This window comes from Ictidomys tridecemlineatus, unplaced genomic scaffold (assembly GCF_052094955.1).
Source record: "Ictidomys tridecemlineatus isolate mIctTri1 unplaced genomic scaffold, mIctTri1.hap1 Scaffold_97, whole genome shotgun sequence".
In the NCBI taxonomy this organism is placed as follows: Eukaryota; Metazoa; Chordata; class Mammalia; order Rodentia; family Sciuridae; genus Ictidomys; species Ictidomys tridecemlineatus.
Window position 1 is genome coordinate 355368 of NW_027526179.1, and position 15664 is coordinate 371031.

The 15664-nt window shown below is 51.0% G+C and overlaps 1 pseudogene across 1 annotated transcript in view; it reads left to right on the top strand.

The window, feature by feature from the left end:
* LOC106145554 (MYND-type zinc finger-containing chromatin reader ZMYND8-like) overlaps positions 1–15664 on the top strand; it is a 108290-nt pseudogene that overhangs the window by 20622 nt on the left and 72004 nt on the right. Inside the window, exons 7-10 of the transcript XR_013434173.1 lie at positions 2293–2373; positions 4088–4166; positions 5916–6141; positions 7535–7695. The product of XR_013434173.1 is annotated as an MYND-type zinc finger-containing chromatin reader ZMYND8-like (transcript). The remainder of the gene's footprint in view (positions 1–2292; positions 2374–4087; positions 4167–5915; positions 6142–7534; positions 7696–15664) is intronic.

A 15664-nucleotide genomic window follows, 5' to 3' on the forward strand; every position in this document is an offset into this window, starting at 1 on the left:
GACGTTGGAGGCCTGGGTTTCTGTGATTTGGCAGAAATGTGTTTTTTATTAATTCTGAGGTCTTGGCTGTATTTGGAAGTAGGAATAGAAGACACTCCACAAATCCATCTTTAAAATGGAAAGTCAGCATTGCGTTCACATCGTATTGAGTTTCCCCCACTGTCCCGCATTTTCTTGTGAGGCTGTTTGGTCCAGTGCTTTCTGTGGACGTGCCTGGCAGCAGAGTCCAGGGGCTGGGGATGTAACTCAGAGGTACGCACAGCAGAAAGTGTGTACCCTGGCAGCAGCCTGCAGAGGTGGGACTCACAACAGATGTTTCACTCATTTGACTCCCATTTTTGGGGTGAATTGGGTTCCTCTCTTGGGGCACGCCACCTGTCATGCAGTCGCGTGCTCACATGGATTTGTTTTTGTGCAAAACAGAATGTGAACAGGCATTCCTTTATGGCCACCTCCCCACTGGTAGGCAGGCCCCGGGATGGCCTTGGCCTGGTTTTCCCAGTCCCTTGTGCACACCCCACCGGGTTCTCTGTTGGCACCTGGCTTTATTCCATGGGGAAACCACAGCTTAGGGAAGGTGAGAAACTATGGCCGGACAGAGGCATTGGAGGCAGGGTGTCCTTTGTCCCGCCTTCCCTCTGAGCTGGAGCTTAGGAAAGCCCAGGAGAGACTGGCCAGGGTCAGAGAAGGCCTGAATGACCTCTCTCCTGACCTCTGCTGGCCCCTGTGGTGGGGGAAGGAGGAGAGAAGGTCTTCCCATAAACACATTTGGTCAGCACGTCTCTGGGTGGCTGCCGCAATGTCCTGGCTGGTTTCACAGGCTCACCGATGCCTTGAGAGACTCGTTAAAGGGAAAGAAGATGGGAATAAAGTAGGAAGGCAGTGCCCAGGCTGAGGGCATTAAAATGGCAAATAGCCAAATCCACCTGGCAGGCTGCAAAGGAATGAGATGTTGCAGGTGGGCAGGCCTTGAGCCAGCACCAGGGCCTGCGTGTTGCACAAGTTCATTTATAGGAAATGATTGGAATAAGCAAACCTGTAGGGGTAGAGAGCAGGTTGAGGTTTGATGGACAGCTGGGCACATCTGTGATCCTGGCAGTGTGAGGCCAAGGCAGGAGGAGCACAGGTTTGAGGCCAATGGGGGCTACTTAGCGAGACCCTGCCTCAATATAAAATATAAAGTCGACTGGGGGTAAGCTCAGAGGGAAAGTGCCCCTGACTGGGTTCAGCCTCTAGTACCAGAAAAGGGCCAGGGTTGTCAGAGACCTGGGAGGTGCAGGATGGGGACATTGGAGGGGTGGAGACTAATAGGGCGCGGGCATTCTTTGGGGTGTAATGAAAATGTTCTGGAATTAATTTATAGTGATGAATGAGTCACTTCAAATATTTTAAAAGCCATTGGTGTTTTGTGAGCATGTTTGAGCATGCACTGGGGACTGAACCCAGGCCTTTGTGCCTGTTAAACATACTGTGGACCTATCCTGTCACTGAGCTATGACCCTGGCCACTCAGTCTCTAAAAACCATTGCATTAGGGGCTGGGGATGTGGCTCAGAGGTAATGCACTGGCCTGGCATGTGTGAGGCACTGGGTTTGATTCTCAGTACTGCAAATAAATAAACCAAATAGAGGTCTAGCAACAACTTAAAAAAGTTAAAAATAAATAAATTTACATTTTAATAAAATTGCAATATACAGTTTACATGGTATGTTGTGGATTCTCTCTCTCTCTCTCTCTCTCTCTCTCTCTCTCTCTCTCTCTCTCCTCTCTCTCTCTCTCTCCTCTCTCTCTCTTCTCTCCTCTCTCTCTCTAGGATTTGAATTGAATCCAGGGGCACTTTACTACTGAGCCTCTTTGAGACAGGGTCTCACTCACTGGCCTTTAACCTGTGATCCTCCTGCCTCAGCTTCCCTAGTAAACGTGTTTTTAGAAGAGAATTAATTAGGGCTGGGGTGTAAGTCAGTGGTAGAGCACTTGCTTACTTTGCATGATCCCCTGGATTTCATTCACAGGAGAGGGAGAGGGCAGGGAGGGAGAAGATTCAACAACAGTAGCAAGACTGTCTCCCCCAAGCCTACCGTGTTAGACAGGACACATCTGTGGACCGGTTTGGCCATTCTGGTTCAGTCTGTGGTGTAGAAACTAGCATCAGAGTTGTGAACTAGTCTTCAGGGCAGGGAAACAAGTGTCTTGGGAGGGACATGGTCACTGCTGCCTTCTCCATGTCGATGTTAGTTCTGTTGCCTGGAGAAACTGTCGATGGTGACTGGATTGTTTGTGTTTATCTTTTAGATGATGGATGCCATAAAAGGAATGATGACAGAAATATACAATAATCTTTCCAAGAACACTACTGGAAGCACAATCGCTGAGGTTAGAGGTGACAGGACTCCTTACTTGCTCTGGACCTTAGAGGCTGTTATAAGGGTGGCGTGGTGCATGAGCTGCCCGGGGCCCCTGGGCCTGCCTTTGTCGTTGCTGGCTCTGCTGTCTGAGGGGTGGGTGAGCTACTTCCTCCTTGATGCCCAGCCAGCAGCTGTGCCACTTGGTCTGGTGTGATAAATAGCCCTGTCTGAGCCAGAGTTAGTCCATGGGTGAGACGGGAGACCCGTCCTTCTGCTTCATGTCGAATCAGCGCCGTGGTCTTTCCATAGGCCTGGGCCTCTCTGCAGTCGTGATCTAAGCATTTGCATACAAAAATTCTCAGGTGGTCCAGAGAAGCCTCAGACTTCTGGTGAAGCATAAACTGTCCCTTGGGAAAGCGACTTTCTCATGCAGTTTGCAGAATTCCCTCTCTGGCTGATAGACCTGGAGAATGCACTGCTGGCTGTGTGGCCAGGACAGTGTGGGCCAGGTGCTTGCAGGTCACCAGGTGAAGTGCAGGTGGCAGGGTTTCTGGAGCCTGAGAGGTGAGGACAGAGGTGGGAGTCCCATGCACAGCCTCTGACAGGGTTCTTTGCTTTGCTCAGACCTGGCAGTTTCTGAAGGAAAACTATGTGAATAGAATGGGTCAGGAGGAATGGATTTAAGAGTTCATTTTAAGAACCTGCCTATGATTGAAGGTGAGCGGGTTCATACTGTCTCACCTGAAGCCCTGGTCAGATGTGGGCCGCACTTGTTTTCCCATTTTGGGGGGTGATATTCAGTTCCCTCCCCGGCCCACTAGACATGAGATTTTGGCACTGAAATGAAGTTCTTCACCCTTGGAGGGTAAATCAGAAGTTTTCGACCTCAGCCCCTGTGATGTTTGTGCTGGGGACTATCCTTAGCAGCACCACTGGCCTCTACCCACTAGATGTCAGTAGTAATACTCAGTTGTGACAACCAAAGTGACTCCACATTGTCATTGTCATGTGTGATCAAGCTGCTTGACAATTAAAACCCTCAGATCAATTCAGTCCAAGCTGATTTTTCCCTTTAAATCAATATGGTCCAAATTGGGGTTATCCTACTTCCCCCAAGATACCCTTTCATTTCAAAGACGTTGGGCTTTGGGATTTCAGATGAATGATCATGGATTCCACCTGGATGTTTTATTAGGTGAAAAGTCACAGCTACCTTTATTTAATTTTCTTAGACAAAAATGCAAACTTTTTTATTATTTTTGGGGTGCTGGGGATTGAACCCAGTGGTGCTCTGACACTGAGCTTCACCCCAGCCATTTCTGTTTATTTTGAGACAGGGTCTTGCTTAGTTGTCAAGTCTGGCCTTGAACTTGCCATCCTCCTGCCTCAGCTTCTTGGATCACAGGCTGTGCCACTGTGCCTGCCTCTATTCAGACTTTTGATGTATTGTTTGGGGGACTTGGTCTTTCACTCTAAGTGGCTTTTTCTAGTGCTGGGTCTTTCCATGGTAGGTGGTACTCTCCGCTGGTCTTCAGAGCCAGCATTTCTTGTGAATTTGGGTCAACCTGGGACTCTCATCCCTGGACAGGTGCTGGGGGAAGGTCAGCACCCAGCCTGGCTGCCTGAGTCAGCCCCGTGGCACCTGTGACCCTTCTGGTCAGGAGAGGCTAAGCTCTTGGGGCCTGCTGGGGAGCAGCTGGACCCGTTCAGGGCCTCGTCAGAACCTGCTTTTCTCGTTCCAGATCCGCAGGCTGAGGATCGAGATCAAGAAGCTGCAATGGCTGTACCAGCAGGAGCTCTCCGAGATGAAGCACAACCTGGATAGGTCCTGGCTGCTGGGCCTGCACCGAGCAGGGCTGGGGGGAACCTTGCACCTCTGAAGTTGGGCCCAGAAGTGGACAGAGTCAATGCTGGGCCAGTGGGACACCATTTGTCTGTGCTTGAGTGGGGTGGGCACACGGAACCCTGGGGAGGCTCACCCAGAGAGGTCACTGGTGGAAACTCTGCTTTCCTTTGAGGCTACCGATGATGGTCACTGACTTACAGTGGTTCACCTTCCAACTCCTCCGTAACTTGCTGGTGCCTCAGTCTCTTCACTTGAAATCTGGATACATAATACAAACCCTCCACATAGGGTTTCTTTAGGAATTGCATTAGCCAGTTCATAGAAAATGATTAAATTCAAAGAGATGTCTCCTGAGAAGGGTCTGCAGGGTTCCCAGAGGAGACCAGGGGACCACTGGCCGCAAAGACTGTCAGCACAAGACAGACAGAGGCAGAGCCAGGGTGATTCAGGACAGGGAAGCAGCCGTGGCCTGGGCTGGGGCTGATATTTACAGAGGGGCTGCGTCAGAGCTGGGCTGGAGGTGGAGCCTGGGTGGGGCTACACAGTTTCCCCCAGGTTTTCTAGGGTTTGCATATTTCCCTCATTTCACAGGGGCGTGGGCCATGGTTTGCAACTTTGCTTTCTGAATCTCAGTGGCTTGTGGTGTCTCCTTTAAGAGTCTGCATTCCTCTCTATCCTGAATCCCTGTGTCAGTTGGGAGGCTGGGAGGCTCAGATCTGCCACCATGTGGTGGTTTTCTTTGTCCCCGTCCCTTATTGGAGTACTAGAGATTAAACTCAACCACTGAGCCACAGCCCCCGTCCTTTTATTTTATTTTTAATTTTTGATACAGGGTCTTTTTAAATTGATGAGGGCCTTGCTACATTCTGGAGGCTAACCTCAAACTTGGATCCTCCTGTCTCAGCCTCCCCAGTCTCTGGGATCACAGGTCTGCACCCCAGCTCCCCACTGTGTTTGTGTTCCTTATGAGGGATTAATTTTTCTGATTTTTTTTAAATTTCAGAGAGAGTATTTCAGGAATTGAACAATGATTCATTTTCCTTTATTTCTACCCAGGTCACTTGCAAATGATTTGCAAGTGGACTTATTTTCTGAAGTAACTGGTCTTGACTGCCTGATGTAAACCTAGAGAACTCTCATTACTGGGTGACCTGACACTTGTCCTTAGCACAGTGATCAGCCCCAGAGTTCCTCTGATGCCTTGGATCTAGGGCCACAAGACACACCCCTGAGTCCCAGGCCCTGCTTTACCCCATTTCCTCCTCTGGGAGAGAAGCGGAATGATAGTCCTTACCCCTCAGAATTATTAGAAGGGTTCCACAAATTAATTAAGTGCTTCAAGCCACACCTGCAGATAGTAGAAACTGTGTAAGTATTTGATAGGGAAACAAAGTATATGCTAATGTTTACTTGAAGGGTTTGTTTGAGGAATTCCTGTGACGTCTTGTGGGGTTGAGAATCACCATTAGTCTCCTCTTGTCTCCATACTGGAGACCACACGGACACTGTCACATGTGGCTCTGTAGGCCTGAATGGTGGATTCCCTGTTTACAGATGACGTTTGGACTCAGAGAGGCCGTGTTTTGGGCCCAGAGACACACAGCTGGTGGGGGCCTTTCCAAGTCGGGGTTTACACCCCTGCCTGTCTGAGTGTGGGGGTGCAGCCATCCTGTGCTCAGCCGGAGTCAGTGATGCAGCCTGCGCCCCCCCCTCCCCTCCCCCACAGCTGACCATGGCTGAGATGTGGCAGAGCCTGGAGTGGGAGTAGGACCGACTTATTGCCAAGGTGAAGAAGCAGCTGGAGCTGGAGAAGCAGCAGGCGGTGGACGAGACCAAGAAAAAGCAGTGGTGTGCCCACTGCAAGAAGGAGGCCATCTTCTACCAGCTACTGTGACTACCCCTGCCAGCAGGCCCACTGGCCCGAGCACATGAAGTCCTGCACCCAGTCAGGTAGCACGCACCCCAGGAGGCAGGGCTGGGGCCTGGGCTCCTGGGGACCTTGCACTGAGGGCAGCCGGCTGACTAGTGTGGGTTTTGAGGGCAAGCGTGAGCGTGGCGCACAGACTGAGCTGATCATGGGATCCTGGCTGCCAACTAGTGTGCAGGGCTTTTGATCTTCTCTTAGGGTGGGGATGGTCCTCGGCATCCTCGGGGCACAGGGCAGCCCCAAGACAGTGGGTCAGCCCCCATGTCAGCAGTATTCTGGTCGATCCTGTTTTGGGGGTGAGAATAGACCCACAGCTCTAAATATCGGGGATTCTTACATGGAGGCCCAGGTGTAGGTGTGCGCCCTGTGTTGATGAGGCCATAGCAGCAGCTGTGATGCCCCTCCCCAGCTGGAGCAAGCCGGCTTCAGCCGAGAGCCCACAGCAGAGAGGACTGCCTCCTTGGGGTTTATCAATAACACTTCAAAAGTTAATCTTTAGAGCTAGCGTTTGTGGCAAAGGACTCTAGCTTTCTGGGATTGGAATTGAAAGTCTTGGGCTGAGGTGAGGCTTGTGGTAGAGCACCCTGAGTGCCATCCAGAGCACTTCCCCTACCCCCAAAAGTCTCCATTTAAAAGAATTCACTGAAAGTATTATATAAAAAACACAAGGTTGTATGTCTGTAGCAAAATTTGCAGAGCTGGCGTGTGAATAATTCAAACTTGAGAAACGGCAGTCCAAGGCTGACAGACCTGGGAAGGGCCCTAGTGAATATTTGAGGCTTTGTAGCCAGAATCCGGCTGTGTGCCAACAAGATGTCATTCATAAGAACCGGTTGCCGACTCACTTTCTGTTTCCGACCACGGGAGGTGTCTTCTCGCAGTCTTTAGAGTCCTGCTGCTGTGGCGTGGCACTCCACTGTTGTCTGGAGTGTGTGAGATGCCCCATGCAGGCCCTGCAGCTTGGTCACACTGCCCTGAGGCTCTCTGAGTGTGGTGAAGCCTGGTTTATGAGTCACTCTTTATATGAGTCCAACACCCACTGTTCCCACCATCTTCAGAGGCTCTGTGCTCTCTGACCGGTCTTTCCCACCTGCCTCAGACAAAAACAAGTGTCCAGGGTTGTGGTGGACCTAAGCCTCTAAGTCATGGTGGGCTCTTGTGGACAGGTGTCATTAGCTCTGAGCACATGCTTTCCCTTCCAGAATGACTTATTGAATCACTGAGTATTAGAAAGCCAAGACGCTCTCACAGAACCTGACTTGGAGACCTCTGGGTGCCTGGCCCCCCTGGGTCTGCACCTGGACCCTGGGTGGGGCCTGGCCACTGGCACCATGGGGCATTGAGTGGGCTCCACTTGGGGCCTGAAACCATTGTGCTTGGCTTCCCATGGCTTCCCTCTCTTCCCTTTGTCCCCAGCCACTGCCCCTCAGCAGGAAGTGGACACCAAGGTGACCACAGACACTGGGAACAAGCCCTCCCAGGGGCGCTCCTCCAGCGCCCAGCCAGCCGCCTCGGACACAACCAGTGCCTCCAAAGAGAAGGAGCCATCAGCCGAGAAGAGCAAGGACAGCGGCTTGGTGAGGACCCCCTCTGTGCCTTGGCCAGTGCCATTTACCCTTTGTGTGTGTGTCCCACCCACCAAAGTCCCATGTTGTCTGGGTTTGTCTGGAACAGTCATATGACAGGGGTCAAGGGCGTGTCCCAGGGCTCTTTCTCACAAGTGAGCCCTGTGGACCAGCTAGAAGTCTGAGTTGGCCTGTGTAGGACCTGGGAGCTGCTCTCAGGACCCTGCCAGTTTAATGCAGTGCGTCCAGGAGAACTCTGTGATGGGGAGAATCCCACCCACTGTGGCTGCCAGTAGCCCCTGCGGCTGTGGAGTACTCAGGATGGTGAATGAGACCAAGCATCAGATTTTTAAATTTGATCTTAGTTCATTTAGATGCAAGTAGCCACATCTGACTGGTGCTGCCATATTGGACCATGAAGGTCACAAGTGCTCCTATTCTGTTGGGCTGTACACGTGACATCGATCTTAGAGGGCACACAGATCATCTTTTATGTTTGTAGTCATTGTGGACTTCGGACATCATCATCAGATTATCAGTCAAGATTGGTCTCAGGGTTGGTACTGCCTCACAAGAGGCTTCCAAAGTGAACGGATCCATTTCTCCTTCTGTGGTGAAGCAGACTGTGTGGGTGTTGGGTCGGTCAGCCAGTGGGTGCAGGCCACAGGGAAGGTTTTCAAGCTCAGACTGGAGTGCCAGGGAGGGGCCACCTGCATGCTGGAGGAGTCTGGGAGCCAGAGCACAGGTGTGTGCACACCTGTCCGACTCATCCCCTAGGACCACGCCAGGTGGAGGGCACTGAGATGACCTGGGGGAGCAGTGAGCACTCCCAGGACTCCCTGGGTTTCCCTGCGGGGAAACCATTGGACCCAGTGCCCTGAGTCCATCTTTCTTTGTATTTCTAGACCCTCGACCTTTCTGGCTCCAGAGAGACACCCTCCTCCATTCTCTTAGGCTCCAACCAAGGCTCTGGTATTTCGCCCCCTGGTGGGCTAATGGTGCTTTCATTTCATGTGGGCAGGTTGGGAACCATCTTGACAAGGAGCCCAGGGTTTAGGGCAGTGGTTTTCAAGCTGTTAGGGATCTTTGGGGTGCCTCAGCTGGGCGGGCTTGTGGGGTGAGGGTGAGGCTGGGTAAGGCAGTTACCCCACACTTCCCTGCACTGGTCAGAATTTACCTGTGTTTTTGTTTACCGGGGCCTACGTGACACTATTTGGATACAGGGTCCTGCCCTGGAAAATGCCAGGGTAAGCAGAGCCCCGTAAAGTAAGCTCCTGAGGGTCCTTAGACCTTCACATAGGTAAAGACAGTGTGGAGGTGGGCGGTGTTTCTGGACCATCCTTCCCTCTGGCACGCTTTTGGGGACTTTTCTGAGATGTGCAGATTTCTTTCCTGGGGTTCGGGCCGCCCTTATTTCTCAGCACTGCACTTTCCTAAACCAGTTCTGGCCACTGCACTTGGGTTCAGACCCAGGCCTTGCTTCTTGAGGACCGTCTTGCTGAATACAGGGTTCTTGCCTATAACCTTTCCTCCACGGTCTTTTTGCCTGCTGGTTCTCTTCAGTTGGAGACCAAAAACTTAATGTCACTTGTGCACACCGAGAGCTTAGAGGAAGCAGTATCTGTGGTCAGGTGGGGAAGGTTCCACAGAAGCCAGGCCTGGAAGGGCCAGTGGGAACTGGTTGGTGGAGATGGTGGAGTGGCAAGAGTAAGTCTAGGGAGGATGTGAACTTGGCCTTGGATTTGACTGAAGTGCCTGTCAAAAAAGCACCACCCTGGGGCTGGCATGTGTGAGGCCCTGGGTTCGAATCTCAGCACCGCGTATAAATAAAATAAAGGCCCATCAACAATTTAAAAAATATTTTTAAAAAAAGCACCACCCTTCATGCTTCCCTTGTTGTCCCCAGATGAAACCTCCAGTCATGGCACAGCGTGGCACTAAGATGCCATGGCATCTCAGTTCATTTCAGAACAGAGCCAAAGCGACTTCAGGTCTAGTGGCGTGATAGCCCCAGAACATTGCCCTGCAGTTTGGCTTTCATGATTGTAATTTGAGTTGCAATGAGAAAAGCTTCTTTTGGAATTGAAGTTGAAAAAAAAAATGAGCTTTAAAAAAAATGAGCTTAAAATGACAAGATGGCTTCCAACCTGCCTTCATGAAATGAAAAAATGAGCTTAAAACAGGTCTTTTTGTAGGTGGCCTCGTGGCGTGAGCACCCTGTGAGGGGACTGTGGGTGTGTCAGAGCGAAGGGGTGGCATGAGGAGGGCCAGGCTGGAGAGTGCTGCTGCCCACAGCCAGTGCCGTTCAGAGGTTCTGCAGCTACGAGGTGCTGGATGGAGGTGGCCCGGGAAGACTCATGACGCTGTGTGTGTGGGATCTGCCAGAATAAGGATTGCATGTGGCATGGTGGCCAGGAGAGAGTGGTCAGGGCTGGAGGGCCTTTTTGTAGGTGGCTAGAGAGTAAATGAAGCATTGCAGGCTCCTTGGTCTCTTTCCATATCCTTCACTCAGCCGTGGTAGCAGGAAAGCAGGAAAGCAGACCTAAGATGACATAGAACCAAATATGGGAGTGTGTGTGGGGGTGTGAGTGTGGGTGTGTATGTGGGTGTGTGCTAATGAGTTTGGAAGTGCAGAAGCAGGTGTTGGGCTGTGCGGGGCCTGAAGCATCATGGTATCTGGGGAAGTGAAAGGAAGGTCACTTGGGAACCTATGGCTTCTGCGGGTGGGGGACCTGAGCCAGTCAGGTAAAGCCCCTTCTCTGGCATGTTGAGGGTGGCAGAGGAATGCTCACTGGTGCTTCTTGAAGGACAGGAGTAACTTGCACTCCTGGTCATGCCCAGTGCCTGGGGGAGAAGTCACTATGTCCTGCAAGGCCCAGAGAAGCCGACCCAGAGGCCTGAGTCACTTGGAGCAGGTTTGGCAAGCCAGGATGTGGGTGACCCCAGACCCGAGCTTCACCCACAGGACTCAGACCAAAGCACTGTTGTTGGAAGTCAGAAGTGGCTGTGTCGTGGTACATGGGGCTCAGTCACGGGGGCCGCAGACGTGGCCCTGGTCTTGGTGTACACCTTCTCCCGCTCCCCCACTCCTTCCTCCTGTGTGGCCTGCGTGGCCTAGGTGGCCTGGTGTCTGAGCCCAGTCCTGGGCCGCAGTCTGGCTCACAGGCCCCGGGCACCCCAGCCTTCCTAATTTCTCAGTGCGGCAGTGTGACTCCTCACCTGCACCCGAGCCTTGGCACAGCTGGAGGAAGTTCCCCAGGACTACAGATCTGCCCCATGGCTCATTTACTCTTGATCACTGACCTCAGAAATACAGCTCCTCACTCACCTTATACTTCCTCCAAACCCCTTTCACCAGCCCCCATTCCACCCTGCAGAGGTGATGTCGTTCCCTGCTCCGTCTCAGAATCCACCTGTCTTTCTCACTGCCCTCCCTGTGACATGGGTGACATGCTCTGCCTTTCCCTCCTGGCCACCTTCAGCATCTGACCGCTTCTTGCTTCCTGTCCTTTGTCATAGTCAGATTCTCCACTCAGCTGCTTCCTTCCCTAGGTTTAATATGCTTCTCTCTCTCCGTGCTCCCTCCTCCACCGCCCACGTTGCCAATGTAATATTGTACCCTGAAGGCCGTGTCTTATATCTACACTGTGCACACTGGTGGCCACTAACCACCTGTGGCTGTGGAACCCTCAAGCTGTGACTAGGAGTGGAGTTTCATATTTTATTTTAGTTGACTTAACAGTAGCTCTGCCAGGTGCAGTGAGCCACACCTGTAATCCCAGCAACTCGGGAGGCTGAGGCAGGAGGTTCACAAATTCAAGGCCAGCCTTAAAACTTAGCAAGGGCCTAAGCAACTTAGTGAAACCCGGTCTCAAAATAGAAAAGGGCTGGGGATGTGGCTCAGACACTTGAGCGTGGTGTGACTCACAGGACTTTCATGTCTAAATGGGCCTTCCCCCAGGTGATTTTTGTGAAGATTGGGACTATACTGAAGGAGACATGGTCCCCCCTTTTAGAGATTGGAAAGAGGCTGGGCAAGGGCAGCAGGGCTGGAGTGTGGCTCCACTGTGGAGCACTTTCCCCGCATGCATGAGGTCCTGGGTTCCATCCCCAGCCCCACCAATACCCGCACCCCCAAATAATTAACATTTAAATAAAAGTATTTTGGCAGAGGAGGAGTCATCATCAAAATGGAAGGACAGGTGTACTTGGCACCAGGGCACTGGTGACAACTGCGTGATGACCAGCAGGCTGTGTGGACAGGGCCATGGGATGTGGACCCGTGGGATTGCAGACCTGAGTGCTCTCATTTCTTCCCAAAGCCATGTGAGGGGTCGTATCAGAGCAGCAAGACGCTCATCTCCAGTCCCCTTACCCATCTGGCTAGCTGGTCAGTGCATGGGAGATGTGCAGGAGGTGGACTATACAGGGACACCTGAGCTGTCTCCAGTACCTGTGCCAGGGGGGGGACTGAGGAGTCTGTGTGGAAGGAGAGGTTTAAGTAGGGGTGTGAGCTCCCTTGGTAGGTGACATAGGCCTCCCCTGTTCATATATATATATATATATATATAAAATTAGTTATAGGTGGACACAATAATTTTTATGTGGTGCTGAGGATTGAACCCAGTGCCTCACGCATGCTAGGCGAGCCACGACCCCAGCCTCTCCTGTTCATCTTTTAAGACTTCACCCGAGCCTATGCTGTGATGTATGCTTGTAATCCTAGTGACTTGGAAGGATGAGGCAGGAGGATCACAAGTTTAAGGACAGCCTCAGCAACTTAGTGAGACCATCTCTCTCAATACAAAAAAGGGTTGAGGATGCAGCTCAGTGGTAAAGCACCCTGGTTCAGTCCCTAGGACCCCCCAGCACCAAAAAAAAAAAAAGATTTTGCCTAAAGCATCTGCTCAGGCCGACAGAGGAAAATAGGAAGTAGAACAGGGGTCTCTCCCCAACAGTCTCCTGCTGGTTCTGATTTTTATTGGCATCCTCTTCTGTACCTCCATTTCTTGATTTGATTTTTAGACAAAAGGCGAGCGTTAGGTCCTCTTGTGACTTCCTCCTTCAATGTCACTTAGGCTACTACTTGGGGGCTACCTTGCAGGCCAAGTCCTCAACACCCCCTTCCTTGCACTGCTGCTGGAAGCACTGTCCACTGATCCCACTTTTCCCCCATTTCCTTCCCCCTCCTTCCCGTACCCTTTTGGGGACAGGAGCATCTGTTCTGTAACTGTGGTCAAGTCTCCTTTTGTCCGTCTGAGTCTGCAAAGGTGAAGGGACAGTGGCAACCTGCAGTACTGGGGTGGTGGGGTCATCGTGGAGTCCCTGGTCTGCTGTGGTCCGTTTCCTTCTCAGGCTTCCTTGCTCCTGGAATCCCCCACCCCTGAATCTTATTTTTTCCACCAAACTCCTGACCATTCCAGTTATTTCCTCGAGACCCCTTTCTTCCACTTTTTGCCTCTTTCAGCTGCAGGTTTGATTTGTGGGTAAGGAGTGGCCCTCGCCCCTCTGCAGCCCTGTCCCCCCCCCAGCTTCTCCAGCGCCATCCGTCCCTCCCTGTGCCTGGCCAGGTCACCACTGTCTTCGTTGACCCGGGTGCTGCCTTCCTCCCATGGCGTCCAGTGCCTGCCTGTCTTCTTGTTGGATTAGGCTCTTAGCAGAGCAAGTGATTTTGAGGATTTTGCTTTCAAAATCCTGACACCCTGGGGCTTGTCAAGTGCAGGTAGCTTTCCCCTTATCATGTGCCTTGTCTCCTGCCTATGGCATGTGCTGTGTTCAGTGGTCCTCTTGGGGTTTGAAGGTCTAAGTCTCTTAACACATGGTTTTAAGAGTGTTAAGTGTTAAGTGTTAACCTCTGGAGGTCACAGCCTGTGTGGAGTGGGGATTGGAGTAATTTCCTAGCTTTGGTTCACCTGATAAGGTATTAGAGTAGGGGAAGAGGGACCTTTCAGATGAGAGAAAGTTCATGACCTTGAGATGGAGAACCACCCTGGATTGTCCCTGTGAGCCCATTGCAATCTCAGGGTCCTGAAGAGTCAGAGAAAGAGCTAGGAGGGTGTCAGGAAGATGAGGTGGTGCTGTGCTGCTTCCTGGAGAGGAAGGAGCAGCCAGGAGGCCGGGAGGCCAGGTCTGTGGGGAGGCCATGAAGCCAGTTCTGCCTGGAAGGAGCAGAGCCTGTTGACCCCTGGCATTAGCCCTGTGAGACCCATTTTGGAGTATTACTCTATGGAACTGTAATAGAAGTCACAATATATTTGCTTTGCTTTATTTATTTTTTTCCTTTAGTGGTGCTGGGGATGGAACCCAGGGTTTCAGGCATTCTGGGCGAGCCCTCTACCACTGAGCCTTGCCCAGCCCACATATGCATTATTTTTAGCCACTAAATTTGTGGTAGTTTTTTATAGCAACCAGGGGAAGCTGGGAGGGTTGGAGAGACCTTGGGCACAGGCTCTCACCCTAGCCTTCCCATGCCCTGGGGTGGCTGGGTATCAGCAGGGAGCCTGCCTGGGTGGGTGCCTCCAAGGCATTTCCAGTTCATGCATTTCTTGTACTTGAGAGTCTGGAACTTAAATCACCGTGTTTGTGTGACTCACTACCTGTCCTTGGAGGAATAAATAAAAGTGTATTTAGGACCTGAAGGTTCAGGCTCTGAGCCAACAGTTTATCATTTATAACACAGTGGCCTTTGATATTGGCCTTTTTTTTAATCCTTGTTTTACTGATGAGGAGACTGTGGTTCAGAAAGGTTAGGCAGTTATTTAAGGCCAGGAATGAGTGGCAGCAACCAATTAGAACCCAGATCAGTCTTGCAAACTGCTGTATAAAAGAAAAAGAAAAGAAAGATCAAAATACTGTATAAAACAAAAGATTTAAAAATAGATTGATTTGTGTGTGTGTGTATGTGCATGTGCATGTGTGTTTGCGATAATAGGGATGGAACCAGGGGTGCTCTACCACTAAGCTGTACCCGCCTTTTTTTGGTACTGGGGATTGAACCCGGGGGTGCCTTATCACTGAGCCACATCCCCAGCCCTGTTTTGTATTTTATTTAGAGACAAGGTCTCACTGAGTTGGTTGGCACCTCTCTTGTGCTGAGGCTGGCTTTGATTCTCTTGCCTCAGTCTCCCGAACCGCTGGGATTACAGGTGTGCACCACTGCGCCTGGCCCCAGTCTTTTTAATTTTTTTTTTTTTTTTGAGACAGGATCTTTCCAGGTTGCTGAGGCTGACCTTGAACTTGTGATCCTGTTATCTCGACCTCTGGAGTCCATGATATTCAGGTGTGTAGTACTGTGCTTGACTCATTGTATTTTTAGCTAAAAGCATAAAAGTTGGGCATATTAACAAGCTGTAATTCCCAGAACAGGATATGGCTTCATTGCCTGTGGTAAACAGTTTGGCTCTAGGGTTGGAGAGACCTAGGTTAATGGGCCAGTTTTTCCCTTCTCCTGAGTGTGGAGAATCTGAAATGCTTGGAACTAGAAGTGTTTTAGACTTAGGATTTTTAAAATTTTGAATATCCTGGGGCTGAGACCCAAGTGTAAACACAAAATTCATTTACATTTGATACATCCTTGTATACATAACTCAAGGTTGTTTTGTACAGTAACTTATTTTTTTTTCTTTTGAGATGGGGCCTCTGTCTTGCCCAAGCTGGTTTTGAACTTGTGGGCTCAAGCAATACTCCTGCCCCATCCTTCCACATAGTTGGAACTTCAACTGTATGCCACCAGGCCTGGATTTTTAGAATTTTATTCTGCCACCTTATTGTTATTTTATTGTACTGGGATTGAACTCAGGGCACTTCACCACTGAGCCACACCCCAGCCTGTTTTAGTTTTTGAGACAGGGTCCTGCTGAATTGCTAGACCCTTGATATGTTGCTGAGGCTTCCTTGAACTTGCAATCCTCCTAACTCAGCCTCCCAAGCCTCTGGGATTACAGGTGTGCACCACCGTGCCTGGCTGGGATTTTCCATTTGT